Raw genomic sequence first — 16,722 nt, forward strand, 5'->3', positions numbered from 1 at the left:
GAGCTCGAGCTGCGTAGTATTCGGCCAATCACTGAGCGAAACTTCTTCGGCTTCAGTTTTGGCCGAAAACCCGGTGTACCGCTCGCCTGGGGAGAAACTGTAGAGATTTGGCTGGACGTAGAGGGATGAACAATCCTTTCGCCGCGTCGCTAGACTGTCGCGATTGGGGTGTCCTTTTTGCACTTTGCCCATGTTGCGTCTTGACTTCTAGCTAGGGAACAGTTGAGTTGGGTGTCGGAACAGACCCGTCGTGGTCATAGCCCTTTTTTGTCGTGACAGGGTCTCCTTGTTGTGACTGCAGCTCGGAGTCTTGGCACGCCAAGGCTTAGTGTCGGAGCACGTAGAGAGGCGGGAGTGAATCTAAGGACCAGGGGTCCCTCCACCTCGACCAAGGAAGAAACCGGGCGGATTGAATGAAAGAGCAGGAAGGATGGAGATCAGATCTGTGAAAGGCTCCTGACCTTCACGAAATGTGGGAGGCTTGGTAAGGGTAGGGGTAGGGGGGCACACAGGGCTGGAGGACGGTGGGAGGCATGCTTTCTTTCTTTCCTGGAGAGTAAAACTATCCCAATAGCTGAAGTGTATCTAATGCCCTAGGCCCTAGAGCACTTTTCATCTTTTTAAAAATCTTACCTTCTGTCTTAAACTCAATACTAAGTAGCTATTCCTGGACAGAAGAGCGATAAGGACTAGACAATTGGGGTCAAGTAACTTGCCAAGGGTCACACAGCTAGGATGTGTCATGAGTTTAGATTTGAATTCAGGCCTTCCCAAGTCCAGGTCTGGTGCTCTATCTACTGTACTACCGAAATGCCCCCTGCAAAACACTTTCCAATGATCCTTTTCATTCATTCTTAATATATATGTATATATGCAAGTATGTGTGTATCCACTATTATTATCCCTTCCTCCTTTTTTATACATGAGACCCAGAAATCGAGCAACTTTCCCAGATTCACACAGACAGGTAGTTCCTAAAGCAGGATTTCGACTCAAAATTTCCTGACTAGCTCCAGCTGTCTTGGAGGGATGAGATGACCTTTCCAGAACTCCTAAAGGATAGAGAACTTTGAACAAGGAAGCCTATGAAGCTGATGGAAATTCTTTTTCCTCATCAGTAACCTGGGTCTTTCAGGACAGTTGAGCATTATCACTACCCCCAGGAAAAAGTGGTCTTGCCCCAGCCCAAGCCCCTTACCCAACCCCACACTCTTGACTTGTTTCCATTCCCTAGGGGCATCTTTTTCCAGGCTGGGAGGCACAGCTGGAAACAAGGAAAGAGTTGGTCTTGACCTAAAATTTTGCTCAGCCTTCAGAAGTTAACTATTTGGATCTCCTGGTCCGTCAGTCAGCTCAATACATTATCAACAGTCCTGGAGTCTCTTGCTTCCTTTTCCTGTTGATGATCTTGCCTTGCCAAATCCCACACTTAGATGACTTCCACCACCTGCAGTCTTTACAAATTTTCTGACTTAATCTCAACTGGGTCCCTCACAGGAGCAAGGTAGTCTTTTTATATCTTCCCAATCAATTCACTCAGTTGAGATTATCACCTGAATTCAAATTCAATTTAGATATTAAGTGTAACCCTAGACACATCATTTAACCTCTGTTTGCCTTAATCCATGGAGACAGAAATGGCAAACCACTCCAATATGTTTGCCAAGAAAACACAATGGACAGTATAGTCCCACAGGGCACAATGGAACAACTATCAATTCCTTCACCATCCCATTCACCAAACTTTCTCTTTCATCAAGTTTTCCATGTTATTTTTTCCCTTCACCCTCATAGGTGAGACCCTTGTTTAACACAAAGTATTTGTGAATATTGTACTTCAATTAAAAATTTGAGGATGTCTGACGAGAGCTACCTTTCCCCCCTACTCATCTTCTACCACTTCACCACTATATCCTTTACCCCTGTCCTAAATGAAGATGTAGCTCTTCTCCTTACCAAAACAAATGCTTCTACATGTACGCTTAATCCCATTCCATCTCATATTCTCTAGCAGAGAATATCTATCATCTCTATTCTCACTAATTTTCAGTGTCTCCCTAATAATAATAGCTAATATTTATATAGTGCTTACTATGTGCCAGATGCTTTACAATTATTGTGTAAATCTTGAAATTTCTCAGACTTGTGAATGTTAAAAATTTCTACATTGAGGAATCCTCCATTGGAACAAATTCCCTACTGGAAACATTCCCCATTTTGATGTGAGAACTCGCCAGGATCAGAAATGGGAGGACCTCTACTCCACCCATACTTAAGACTGCTTTAGGGGAGAAAACTCCTTGCTAAACAATGAAAGTACTTGGACCCATGCTTATAATAAGGCAAGGAGTTCTTTGAGCCATGCCTGTTTTTTTAGAATTGATACAATGGGATGCTAGGTACCTAAAAGGGTCAGGCAAGTTTTCTCTTAATGAGATTAGTCAACTCAGCTGTGTTTTCTCTGGTTCAGACTTACTGAGGAGATTAGTTGACTTAGCAGGAATTCAGATGGGCAGTCCTTTGGAAAATGTCTACAGTGATTGGTAGATGTAAGGACTTAGGGGAGGTGACATAGGAGAAAAACCCCTATATAAGAAAAAGCAGAATCTCTTGAAAAAAAAATCTTTTTGAAGGATCTCTGATGAGGATTGCTTGGGAAGAATCTCTTGAGAGAGGCTCTGGAGAAGGGAAATTCTTGGAGGACAATCTCTAAGGAGGTCTCGCTGGATCTCCTCTGAGGGGACTCTGTCCCTCTGGAGGCTCTGGAGAGAGGCCCTTTGGAATAGTCTCTGGCTGGAAGGCTCTTTAAGGAGGACTCTGGCTGGAACTCTCTCTGGTGAAGTCAGCTGAGATGGAACTGGCCTGGTGTCACTAGAATCCTTGCTTAGACAGACCTTGTGGTGAGTGTTAAAAGACTGACTGATCTCTCTCTCATAAGACTCAGGTCTAGGCCATGTTGGCTTAAAGCCCTTCATACTTATTTCCTTTTTCTCTCTTTCTCTCTTTTCTTTAATTCCACATTTGTATTAATTAAAATCTCTATAAAACCCAGTTGACTTGGTATTTGAATAATTGGGAATATTTCCCTGGTGACCACCTTATATTTGATTTAAAAACCAAGACACTGTAGTGAAACATATTTTCTGCGGTCAAATTTACTCATCCTCTCTTATATCTATCACAATTTATATCTTCCACCATTTTAATTCACTACAGTTTACAACATCACTCTTTTAACTGTTACAGTTTAAGGCCTTCAGCCATTTTAAATCTAACAATTGACTCATTTGAGCTGCTTATCTACTGGCTTTTTCTCAGTTGCTTACAAATCATAGCCATGCCTCTTCCATCCTTTAGAAATTCTTACTTGATCCATCCATCCCTGCTAAATATCATCTCACATTTCTCCTTCCCTACATGGCTAAACTCCTTGAGAAAATCATCCACAAATGGTGCCTCATTTCCTTTTTTCTTTCATTCTCTTCAAAACCTTCTGGCTTCTAACAATGTCCAACATTCAACTGTAATTCCTTTTTTCAAAATTACCAATACTCTCTCAATTACCATATCTAATGACCTTTTATCAGTCTTGATACTTTTTGACCTCTTTGCAGTTTTTGACACTGTTGATCACCATTTTTGCTTGGATAATCTTTCCTTTTTGAGGTTATGATGTAGTTCTCTTACCTACCTGATGTGGAGGAGCACTTGCTAGACCAGGAGTCAGGAAGACCAGAGTTAGTAGCTAGCCTCAGATATTTACTAGCCTTATGACTCTGGGCTAGTCACTTAACCTTTGTTTATCTCAGTTTCCTCATCTGCAAAATGGGAATAATAATAGTACTTACCTCCCAGGTTTGGTGTGAGGATTAAATGAGATATTTGTAAAGTGCTTAGCCCAGTGACTAGCCCTATATAAATACTCTCCTCTTTATCGCCATAGTTCCTTCTCAGCCTCCTTTGCTGGATCTTCCTTTAGTCCTACTCATTAACCATAGATGTACCCCAAAGGTCTGTCCTTGGTCCTGTTCTTCCTCTACATACCTGGCTTGGTGATCTCATTACCTCAGATGGATTCAATGAAATGTCTATGCAAATGTTTTCAGATCTGTTCGGTCAACCCCACCCATTCCCCTGAGCTACAATCCTGTATCACCAGCTATTTTTTTTTAACTTTCTCTCCAAACCTCAGTCTCTTCCTAACTCCCCATTGTTGTTGAAGGTACCACCATCCCCAATCCCCCTAGTCACCCAGCTTCAAAACTTAGATGTCTTCAACTCTTCATTCTCTTATCCTTCTGTATCCAATTGGTTGGCAAGTCCTGTTGTTTCTATCTTTGTAACATGTCTCATCTGTTCTTTTCTGACATTGCTACTACCCTGGCCTGAAGTATTGCAATTGCCTTAGGGTTATTCTTACTGCCTCAAGTCTTTCTTCAATCCGTCTTCCATTCTATTGCCAAATTGCCCATGTCATCTCTCTTCTTCCCACTCCCAGTCAGTAAACTCTAATGATTCCCTGTTACCTCCAGGATAAAATATAAAATGCTCTGTGTGGCTTTTAAAGCTTTTATAATCTGACCCCCTCCTACCTTTTCAGTCTTTCTGTACTTTATTCTGATCAATTCACACTGTGATCTAGGGACACTGGCCTCCTTGCTATTCCTTGCCCAAGACACTCCATCTCCTATTTTTTTTTTCCTAACTGCCCCCCCCACCCCGCATGCCTTGAATTCTCTCCTTCCTTATCTCCAAACTCAGACTTCCTTGACTTTTTCCTTTATCACAACTAATATCCCACTTTGTACAGGAAATGTCTTCTAGTCCCACCATTAACTAATGCTTTTTCCCCTCTGAGATTACCTACAATTTATCCTCTTCATATCTTGTTATCTTTTCTTATTGTCTTTACTATTAGATTTGCTTTTCTTTGAATCTTCAGGGCTTATTACAGTGCTAGGCATGTAATAGGTAAACTTAATAAATGATGTTTGCCTTGACTTTTGGACATCTAGAACTGGATAACCATAGGTATCAAGAGACAACCTGCTTCCCTAGTGCAAATATCAATGATATGGAAATAGGTCTTGATCAATAATACATGTAAAACCCAATGGAATTGTGTGTTGGCTGGGGGGGGGGGGTGGAGGAAGAGAAGGGGAGGGAAAGAACATGAATCATGCAACCATGAAAAATATTCTAAATTAAATAAAATTTTTCAATTTAAAAAATAAAGTACTCGTTTTCCTTAAAAAAAAAGAGAGAGACAACCTGCTTAATGCAGTAATTATTGTCAGAAAAATCGAGTTTAAATCTTTTCTCCTTTTCTAGCCCTATAACCCTGAATAAGTTACTTAACCTCACTCATTCTGTTTCTTCATCTGGAAAATGGGGTTAGTATTAGTGAGGGAATTGAGAGGATTAGGACAACAAAGAGGTTTATTGTGGGAACTGAGTGACCACATTGATTCCATCTTGTGACTCACTTCTGAAGCTAGCTTAGTTCCCTATCAATTCAATTAGGAGTCTAGTCCAACTTCTATGTTGTGACAAAACTATACAATTGCAGGAATTGAGAGAAAACCATATTGCATTGTTTGAATGTAGTTCTTCCTAGCTGGGAACTGGACCACTTCCTCTGCTGGTTAGAGATCCTTAACTAAGGACCTATATTATGCTGATCAGAAACTCCATCAGATCCAAAAAATCAATTTAAGGCATTTTCTTACAATTGTACATCTCAAGCAACTCATATATCGTATCTGAAAATTGTACCCAGGGTTCACTCCTCCCTTCCGAATTTGAAAAGTCTCTCATCTTCCATTCAGTTAGGAAATCAGATTAATGTTGTTTTGTTTCCTTGAGGCCTACTCCTGATTTTTTTAGGCGGTTGTCATGCATTGTTTAATAAATCAATATGCTTGGAAGAACGAATCCTTGTTTCCTCAATCATTTCGTCTTTTACCTTCTATAACAGAGGCTGTCTCACAAGGTTGTTATAAAGATCAAATGAAATAGCATGTGTATAGTGTTTTGCAAATCTTAAAGTGTTATATAAATACTAGCCATTCTTATCCTTCTTTCAGACTCGTCGGTTTCAAGACAGCTCAATCATTCAGCCCAAACCCTTCCTTTCTTTGAACTTTCCTGTTACTGCCAAAGGTACCACCATCTTCCTAGTCACCCAGGCTCAACTTATCCCTTTCATCCATTCCACTTGTCCAGTATGCTGCCCAATCTTATACATGACATCTTTCACATATGTCCCTTCTCTTTATATATACAATCACCCTCCTAAGTCAAACCCTCATGCCCTCCCGTACTATTATAATACCTTCTATCCATCTTTAAAAACAAAACAAAACAAACATTACTCTTTTAATTATCAGTTCCAAGGTAGAAGACTGGTAAGAGATGAACAATTAGAGTTAAGTGACTTGCCTACAGTCACAGCTAGGGTGTGTCTGAGGCTGGATTTGAACCTAGGACATTCCTGTTCAGACCTGGCTCTCCACCAGTTGCCCCTATAATAGCCTTCTAATTGTCTCCCTGCCTAATCTCTACTCCAATCCAGTATCCACTCAGTTGCTGGAGTGATTTTTAAAAGCATAGGTCTGACACTTCTCTCTGCTTCCTATTCAATAAAATCTAGCAATTCACTAATTCTTCTACAGTCAAATATAAAGTCCTCTGGCATTTAAATCTCTTCATAATCTTGCCTTTTCCTGCCTTTCCAGCCTTCTTACACTTTTGTTCTCTTCCAGCTCTCCTCTCTTACTTCCTTTTCCTTACAAACAATACTCTATTCCCCATCTCCATGCTTTTGGGCTCACTGTACCCCCATGCCTAGAATATTCTCTCTCTTTACCTCTACCTCTTAGCTTCCTTAAAATTCCTCAGAGCCCATCTTCAGCAGGACACCTTTCCTGGTCCCCTTAACTCTTAATGCTTTCCCTTCTGAAATTATCTTCCTTCTACTCTGTATATTTCTTGTATGTACCTAGTTGTTTACATGCTATCTCCCCTATTAGAATGGGATCTCTTTCAGGGCAGGGACTACTTTTTATTTCTTTGACTTTCTAGTGCTTAACACAATGCCTGGCACATAATAAGCACTTGCTTATTGACTGACTAACTGCTAACTCCAACCCATGAGCACCTGAGTCAATGCCCATAGACAGAAGGAGAAACAGAGACAGATAGGTGAACTGCAAAACCTAAGGGCCCCTCTATTCTAGGGCCCTGATCAGTCATTTATTAAAATTAAGTTTACTTTTTTCAATTAAAAAAAATTTGATTTTCTCTCCTACCTCTTCCCCACTGGAAAAATGGGGGAAAAAAAGAAAGAAAGAAAAAGAAACCCCTTGTAACAAATAAGAATAGTCAAGCAAAACAAATTCCTGCATTTTCCATGACCCCCAAAAGTCTCATTCTGCATGAGATAGTTACAGCTTAAAATAGTCATCTCTTGTCTCCCCTTCACCCCTTCTATCTGTTTGGCACCTAACAGAAAACTGAAGGGGGAAATTCCAGAATGGTAAGGGCTAGGCAATGGGGGTCAAGTGACTTGCCCAGGGTCATACTAGGAAGTACCTGAGGCCAGAATTGAACCTAGGACCTCCTGTCTCTAGGCCTGGCTCTCAAACCACTGAGCTACCTGTGTCTTTTAAGAGGCAGTTTCAACAGCTATGGAAAGTAATGAATGCTGGAGGGGATGTGGCAAAGTAGGGACACTAATTCATTGCTGGTGGAGTTGTGAATTAATCCAACCATTCTGGAGGGCAATTTGGAACTATGCCCAAAGGGCGATAAAAGAATGTCTGCCCTTTGATCCAGTCATAGCACTGCTGGGTTTGTACCCCAAAGAGATAATAAGGAAAAAGACTTGTACAATAATATTCATAGCTGCACAATTTTTGGTGGCCAAAAATTGGAAAATGAGGGGATGCCCTTCAATTGGGGAATGGCTGAACAAATTGTGGTATATGTTGGTGATGGAATACTATTGTGCTAAAAGGAATAATAAAGTGGAGGAATTCCATGGAGACTGGAACAACCTCCAGGAAGTGATGCAGAGCGAAAGGAGCAGAACCAGGAGAACATTGTACACAGAGACTGATACACCGTGGTACAATCGAAGGTGATGGACTTCTCCATTAGTGGCAATGCAATGTCCCTGAACAATCTGCAGGGATCTAAAAAACACTATCCACAAGCAGAAGATAAACTATGGGAGTAAAAATACCGATGAAAAGCAACTGCTTGACTACAGGGGTGGAGGGGATATGATTGAGGAGAGACTCTAAATGAACACTCTAATGCAAATACCAACAACATGGAAATGGGTTTGAATCAAGAACACATGTGATACCCAGAGGAATTGCGTGTCGGCTGTGGGAGAGGTGGGGGGGGAGGGGAGAGAAGAAAAGAAAATGATCTTTGTTTCCAATGAATAATGTTTGGAAATGACCAAATTAAAAAGAAAAAGAGGCAGTTTCAGCCAGGTGCTAGGTAAGTTAGACTGGTTAAGTGTTGACTGGGTGGTTTGACCAATTACTTATTATCCCAAATGTAGTACCATTTAAAGAACACCATTTTAAACTAAGGTCTAACTCCAAAAGACTTGGGTTTAAGACCGAATTTTGCTACTTTCCACTTGGCTGATTTTGGCAGTCACTTTATCTCTCTAAAATTTGGTGATGGGGTCGGGGTTTGAACTAGGTGACCTCTCAAGTCCCTGTTAACTTTGAGGCTCTGTGATCCTCTGGAAGCATCTGATACCAACTCTACTGCTGTGGGGATGTAGGCAAGTTGAAGAGAGTTGGGGAATGAGAAAAACTAGGTGAAATAAGGGGAGGAACTACTTAACCTTGGCCATCTCTTACTCATAAATTATCTATGACATGGAGAATAAAATAAATGATTCTGACTTAGCCTGAACCTTTCCACATAGGACTGACCCTCTTGATATCTTATCTGCATACTTGCTCCTCCCGTCACCATTTTCTATCACCCAACTTTCTTATATAGCATAAACCTCCTCTCCCTCTCCTTTCCCTGCCAGTGGATGGTCAAAATAAGGAGGCAAAGAGAGGTAGGAGCTCTCTCTTAGGTAAGGGGTCTAAGTATGTGTGTTTCATTTTACAGCTCTATCCTCTGATTTTAGCCTTTGGAGGCAAGTTAGGATAGAAGGAGACCTAGAGCCTATAGGGGGCAGCAGGGCCAAGAGACCTATTGGGAATAGGGAACCAGGAACAGATATTTCTCTTCTCCTTAGAATTTTCTCTATATTCCAAATCTAGCCCTTCTCCTGGGATAAAATTGTGCTTTCTAACTACCTAGTCCTGATGCAAGGGCACCTTGGATTTTGGGGTCCCAGCCATGTACTCAGCAGCTATAATTGACTTAGACTAGCATTTCTATACAGTTGTGTAGAAAGAAAACATGGTATGGGAAGGGAATGGGAGTTTGTGCTATGGCTATCCAAAAGACCAATTTTAGGTTGTATTAAGAAGTCATAAGGGGGCAGCTGGGTGGCTCAGTGGATTGAGAGCCAGGCCTAGAGATGGGAAGTCCTAGGTTCAAATCTGGCCTCAGACACTCCCCAGCTGTGTGACCCTGGGCAAGTCACTTGACCCCCATTGCCTAGCCCTTACCACTCTTCTGCCTTGGAGCCAATACACAGTATTGACTCCAAGAAGGAAGGTAAGGGTTTAAAAAAAAAAAGATGTCATAGTGGGGGGCACCTAGGTGACTCAGTGAATAGATCAAATCCTGGAATGAGGAGATCCTAGGTACAAATCTGGCATCATATATTTCCTAGCTGTGTGACCCTGGGTAAGTCACTTGACCCCAATTGGCTGCCCTTTCAGTTCTTCTGCCTTGGAACTGATACTTAGTATAGAGTCTAAGAAAGAAGGTAAGAATTTGAGAGACAGACAGACAGACATAGTATCCAGGAATGGGGAAGTGCTAGTCCTGCCATGTCTGTGGTTGGACTCCGATCAGATTCTTGTGTTTTGTTCTGGGTGCTAACTTGACAAATGGAGGGTTTCCTGAGGAAATTGACCAAGGAAGGTGAAGAACTTTAAAACCATTCCTAATCAGGATCAATTGAAGGAATGGGGAATATTTATCCTGGAAAGGAGAAGACTTAGAGGAGATATGATAAGAGTCCTTAGGCATTTCAAAGGCTATCATCTGGAAAGAGAAATTAGACTTTTTTCCCCCCTTGAACTCAGAAGCAGGATCAAGGAAACATGAGTGAGTAGAAGTTGTAGATAGAAAAATTTTGACTTGATGTAAGGAAAACAATGCCTAATAATTAGAGCAAAAGTGGTTAGGACTGCCTTGGGAGAGTGGTTTCCCCTCACTTGAAGTTATTTGGAGGCTTGTTCAGGTTCCTTCCTTTCCAACTCTGAGATTCAGTGGCTTTATGACCAGGGAGAAAGAAGAGAACCATGAAAGCTGGATTTCCAAAGCCAGGGAGAAAGAAGAGAACCATAAAAGCTGTATTTCCAATAAGCCTGGAATACTAAGTTGATAAGCCAGCCCAAACTTGGAATATTTTGATTGTTAAACTTCTCATTGTCAATTGTTGCCTCTATCCTTTTGGGGCTAGAAGAAGGAGGCTTTTGGTAGTTGGGGTGCATGAGATTGTCTAATTGGACACTTGAAACTGGATCTCTCAGGCACAGTTCAAACTCAACAAACATAACTCATTTCCCCCCCAAATGCACTTTCCCCCCTGATCTCCCTATTACCATAGAAGGTCCCATTTGTTATAAGGAAATGAGCAGGAGGGATGCTGCAAAGGAAGAAGCGGGAAGGTTCCAGAATTCTGGAGAAGTGACAGGAGTGTTTTTTCTCCTAATAGACAGTTAAGTAGGAGGTTGAGTTTGTCTAATCTCCTAGAGTGGACCTGGAGTTCTCTCTCCTGTGGCTTTCCTTGTGATCCATCTTACCAACTACCTTTTCCTGTGTATCTTGTTGATGCTGACTGACAGGTATTCCTACAGAGCTGCTTGAGACACCTAAAGCCATCTGCCAGTGAGACCTTCGAGCCCTGTTCCTGCTTACCTTCCAACCTTACTACCTCTATCACCATCTAAGGGGGGATTTGGGTTAGTGAAGTGTATTTTATTGTAGGAACTGGGACTCTTAGGTAGAGAGGTAACTGACAGTGCAGATACCATCTTTCTGAAGCTACCAACTAGATTTGGTGGGAGGTTTATATTCTTTAGATCATCCCAATTCTCTTCCCTTCCTTCCCTTATCTTAAATAAACTGTAAAATTGTTTCTTCTTAGGAAGGTGTCCCTCTTTAAGCTGTTCCACTCACACTTGATTCAAATTTGTGAAAGGATAACCACTTTAATGTAAATTAATTCAATTAGGGTAGTACAAAGAAAATGACTGGCAGGGAAAAGAATGGGAAAGGAAATTGGGGAAAAGGGGGTCCCTTTCTCTAACTAACACCTTTTCCTCCATCCTCAAGTTTGGAGGAACTCAGGCTTTGGCAGCCTGAGCCCCTAAGAGATAGTCAGGTTGACTGACCCTGGGTTTGGCCCCTGGCCACAATTCAGACCCAGGGCAACAGGAGCTGAGGTAAAGTCTGACAGAGACTCAAAATGTCTTTTCTCAGGTTTCTCTTCAGTAGTCTTTTCAACTGGGAAATGTTGGGGGAGGGGGGAAGGATTTCCAGTCACTAGCAGGAAAAAGGTGGGTAACTCTCAGGAGAAAATCTTAACCAGCCCTCTCTTTTCAGCTTCTCCAAACTGAGACAAACTGCTCTTCGGAAGGAATCTTCTGGCTTCTCAAGATTCCAGCCTCCTGGGGCTCCTCCCCTGATGAGGAGAAAGATTCAGCCTGACACTTTTCCTTTAGTACCAGCCTCTGTCACAAAAACCCTGTTTAGTAGCATTTGGTATCCTGTAAGCTTTATCTGTTGGTCTTCCCAAACCCTGTGTCCTTCTGATACCGGTCCTAAACAATCATTCCTTGACCTACTAAAATCCCATTACCATCAGGTATCTTTCTAGAAACAATTATTTTAGTTATATACAGTTATTTCACATTATACTACCAATCTCCTAGATCTGAAGCTTAGTGTTATCTCTGACTCTTCATTCTCCCTTACCCTATTTACCTAAACAGTTGCTAAGTATTTCACAACTAATCTTTTTTCTCTACTCACCCAACCATCACCTTAGTTCAAGTCTTTCCCATCTCATACCTATATTATCACAATGACCTCCTAACTAGTTTGTTTATCTTATGTTTCTCTCCTCCAGAGTGGCTTTTTGATTTGACAATGTCACTCTTCCACTCTGATGACTCCCCATTGCCTCTCAAATCAAATAGAAACTTTTGGTTATTTTTTTTAAGGCTCATCACAATGCTTTGCCAGCCTTATGATACACTAATCCCTCTCTTCCCCAACATTTCGTTGACTATCTCCTTAGGTTTCCTGTCTGTTGTTAGGTTCCATGGAAACATGTATGTTGAGAATGAAACTGTGTGCCAAGTAGATGTGTGATCATGAGGTTATAAAATAAAGACAGGCCTCAGCCAAGGTGGAGTAGTTTATCCTGTGAAACCTGTGCTATGGGTTGAATGTGAAGCTGTGTCCCATCCATCATTTCGCCGACACTGTCCTACCTCCAAGATCACATCCCCTGTGGGAGGCTGGCCCACCCCACAGCAGAACATAAACTCCTTGAGAGAAAAGATTTTTTCCTTCTTTTTATTTCTATCCCTGCACCTAAGATAGTGCCTGGCACATAATCTGGATTTAATAAAAGTTTATTGCTTGATTGTTTGACTTATTTTCTTTTAAACCCTTACCTTCCATTTTAGAAGTGATACTAAGTATCAAAGCTAGGAAATGTATGAAGCCAGAATTTTAACTGGAGACCTCCCATCTTTAGGCCTGGCTCTCAAACTACTGAGCCCATTAGTTGCCCCCAATTAACTTACTTCTGAGGGTTGGGTACCACTGATAGAAGAGACTAATCTTTGCTTAATCTATAGATAATAAGTTCTACATGTAATATTTTTTAAAAATTCCTACTTGTCAGTTGATTAGAGCTCTTATATCTTTTAAAGTTGTTTTTCTTTCCATTGTTTTTGTCCTTGTATAAATTGTTCTTTTGGTTCTCCTCACATCACTGCATCAGTTCATACTACCCGGGAGTCTTTGAATTGCCTCTTTTATCATTTCTTACAGTGTAACAATATTCCATTACATTCATATCTCACAGGTTGGTCAGCCATTCCCCAAGTGTTAAGCAACCTCTTATATTATGGTTCTTTTTTTTTAATTCCTTTTTCAGGAATAATAATTTTGTTTTACTTCCATTTGTTCCCTCCCTGATATTGTCTTCCCTTTTGACATCTCCATACCCCTTGTTTTCCTAGTTAAGTTTGATGTATTTTTACACCAAACTATCAAGGCAATGTTCCTTTTTCTATTTCAGGTAAAAGTGAAGTTCATTTGCTGCCCATTCCCCTATTCCTTCCATATTTGTATACTCTTCTCATGTAGTTTAATTATGAGAAATATCAAGTTCCAACCCTTCTTCCAACTTCCTGAATATCAATGTATTCCTTTTAGCCTTCTTTTTGTTTGCCCTTTTAAAATCTTCAGAACAGAACCAATCTTCCTCTACCCCTGTCGTGTGTGTGTGTGTGTGTGTGTGTGTGTGTGTGTGTGTGTGTGTGTGTGTGTGTTTTCATTTAACTCCCTCAATATTTTTTGAAGACTTTCAGGTTCTCAAGGGACATTTTTTTCTTCTCCCTTTCTTTGAATAACACATTATCATATAGCCCCTTCCAATTGCTCAAATAATTATACCTTCTAGGTTTTTTCTTGTATTTACATTTCACAGAACCTATGTAGCTCTGATATTTTCATTAGAAATACTGTATTCTATTTTTCCAATATCCCCACCCCCAAAGGATTATATTCAGCTTTGGAGGCATAATTATTCTTGGTTGTAAACCTAGGCCTCTTGGAATATTATATTTTAAGATCTCTAATCATAGTAGATTCTGTGATCCTATAGTCCTTGACACTTAAACTGTCTTTCTTTTTTTTTCTGGAGACTTGCAGTATTTTTTCTTTGATGTGGCAGTTTTCAATTTTGGCTATGACATTCCTGGGACTTTGCTTTTGGAAGTTTCTTTCAGAAGGTGATTAATGTACTCTATCCTTTGTCCTCTGATTCTAATCTGAAAATTTTAATTCACGATTTCTTAAAATATAGTGTTCAAAGTTTTTTTTTTTAAAACCCTATCTTCTGTCCTAAAGTCTGTACAAGTATATCAGTTCCAAAGCAGAAGGCAACTGGAGTCAAGTAACTTGCTCAGGGTCATATACCTGAACATGTATGAGGTCAGATTTGAACCTAAGACCTCCTGCCTCCAGTCCTGGCACTCTAGCCATTGATCTCTTAGCTGCCCTCCCCACCATCCTGTTTTTTTTTTTTAATTATTGTTTTCACAACCAATTATCTCTACTTAAGTTGTTTTTAATATTAGTTTTTCTGATATCAGCATTTTGATTTTGTTCTAATATTTCTTCCTGTCTCCTAGATTGATTTCTATTTGAGGTGTTTTATTTTAAGAAGTCTATTATTTGGTTAAGGTTTTCCACTTTCTATTCAAAGTTATTTATTCTCCTTTTAATTCTTTCTTCCAGGGCTTTTATTTCATTTTTATCTCTTGCTTCATTTTTTCCATACTCCTTGTTTTCCCAGTTAAGTTTGATGTATTTTTACACCAAACTATCAAGGCAATGTTCCTTTTTCTATTTCAGGTAAAAGTGAAATTCATTTGTGAAAAATACCTTTTTCTTTACTTACAAAAAGAGTTGCTTTTGCAGTTGTAATAGACTTCCTTCTTTTGGGGATCTCTAGATCTACAATCATTTTTATGTGAATCAGAGTTTTCTTTGGTTTAATTATCTCTTCTTAGTTCCTGAAATTAGGCCTTGCACTAAGGAAAAGAGGGAGCAAGCATTATATTAAGGCCAAGCTTTGCCCCAGCTATGCTTTAGGGAGAGGTTGGTCCTCTATAGCTTTACCCTGGGTCACCTGGGTTCCTGTGATGACCTCTGCCTCTTGGGTTCAGGCTTCCCCACTCTCACAACTCCCTCTTATATACTCTTTCCTCAAGGATTCTTGGAGTTGAGAGTACAGGATCTTCAGGGCTCAGTCCTCACTCTGCAAGGAAGTTGGGAAAGGAGGAGATAGTTCCTTTAGCTCTTGCTATCTTAGGTCACAGAGCTCTCCAAATATATGTGTTGTTATTTCCACTGGTAAGGTACTGGCTTCATTGTCTATGCTGGTACTAGCCCTCTTGGTGGCTCTCTTTCCTTTTTCCCATAAGCTTTTGGCTTACTTTTTGTGCATTTCTAAGGAAGGTCACTTATTGAGGTATTTCATTTAATTTTTTTCAAACCCTCTCCTTCTGTCTTAGAATCAATACAAGCATCAGTTCCAAGGCAGAAGAATGGTAAGGGCTAGGCAATGTGGGTTAAGTGACTTACCCAAGGTTACACAGTTGTAAAGTGTCTGAGGTTAGATTTGAACCCAGGTTCTCCTGACTCTAGACCTGACTGTTGATTCACTATACCATCTAGCTGCCCCCAATTGATTTCTTGATCATTCAGCCTACTGCAAATTTCAGGTTTCTGATGAAATAAGTATGTGGGAACAGAGTAGTCTGTCTTCATTTAGGCAGCCAACTTAGTCAGAATGTTATGCTCATTTTTTAGAGCAAAGTTCCTTTGGTAAGTCTCCCACCCTCATCTTGGCAACTAGATTAACTTCCCTGACTTTCGAGGGTAGAATTTAGAGTGCCTATCTCCATAACTCATGCATCTTCTTCAGAGATTTCTACCCTTCTTCCTTATAAGCTTCAGGAAACTGGGGACTTTGTTCACTTTCTTATTTAACTATAATAGCTGAAAATGTGCCTTAAACAAAGTATTTTACAAACATTTTTGCTTTTGATCTTCACCACAACCTTGTTACTATAGACATTTGTTATCCCTGTTTACAGATGAGTTGGGTTTCTATAGCTGAGGAGAGAAGAAAGGCTCTCAATGTGGGTTTTGATATAGTTTAACTATGTAAAGATTAAATTAAAGGCAAATGTCATGTTGTAATGTAGATCCCTCCCTGTATCCACTGTGTCTAGGACATGTCCTTTTTTGAGGGATTTGGGGGCAGATGAGGAAAGACGCACAGGAAAAAAGGTCTAATCGACCTAGGGTTTCGTCCATACCAGTAAACACTTACCTCTTTGATAGGTCATAATATTACCCATTTAAAGCAGGAAGACTTTACTGATCATCCAGTCACATTTACTATCAAGGAAACTGAGGCCCAAGCAGGTTGAGTTACTTGCCCAAGGTCACAATCAATCAATGAATTAATAAGCATTTATTAAGCATTTAGTACCAGGCACTGTGCTAGGTGCTGAAAATACAAAGAAAAAAGCAAAACCAGTCCCTCCCCTCAAGGAGCTAGCATTCTAATGGAGGAGATAACCTGTCCATAAATAGATTCAAATATGATTCTTCCAGAGGAGATTGGAGGTAATCTTGAAGGGAAGGAGCAAGCAACTGGAAAGACTCCTGCAGAAGATAGGATGTGAATTGAGTCCTGAAGGAAGTCAAGGATTCTATATAGGCAGAAGCATGGAGGGGAGTGTGTTT

The sequence above is a fragment of the Monodelphis domestica genome, chromosome 2 (assembly GCF_027887165.1).
Source record: "Monodelphis domestica isolate mMonDom1 chromosome 2, mMonDom1.pri, whole genome shotgun sequence".
Taxonomy (NCBI): Eukaryota; Metazoa; Chordata; class Mammalia; order Didelphimorphia; family Didelphidae; genus Monodelphis; species Monodelphis domestica.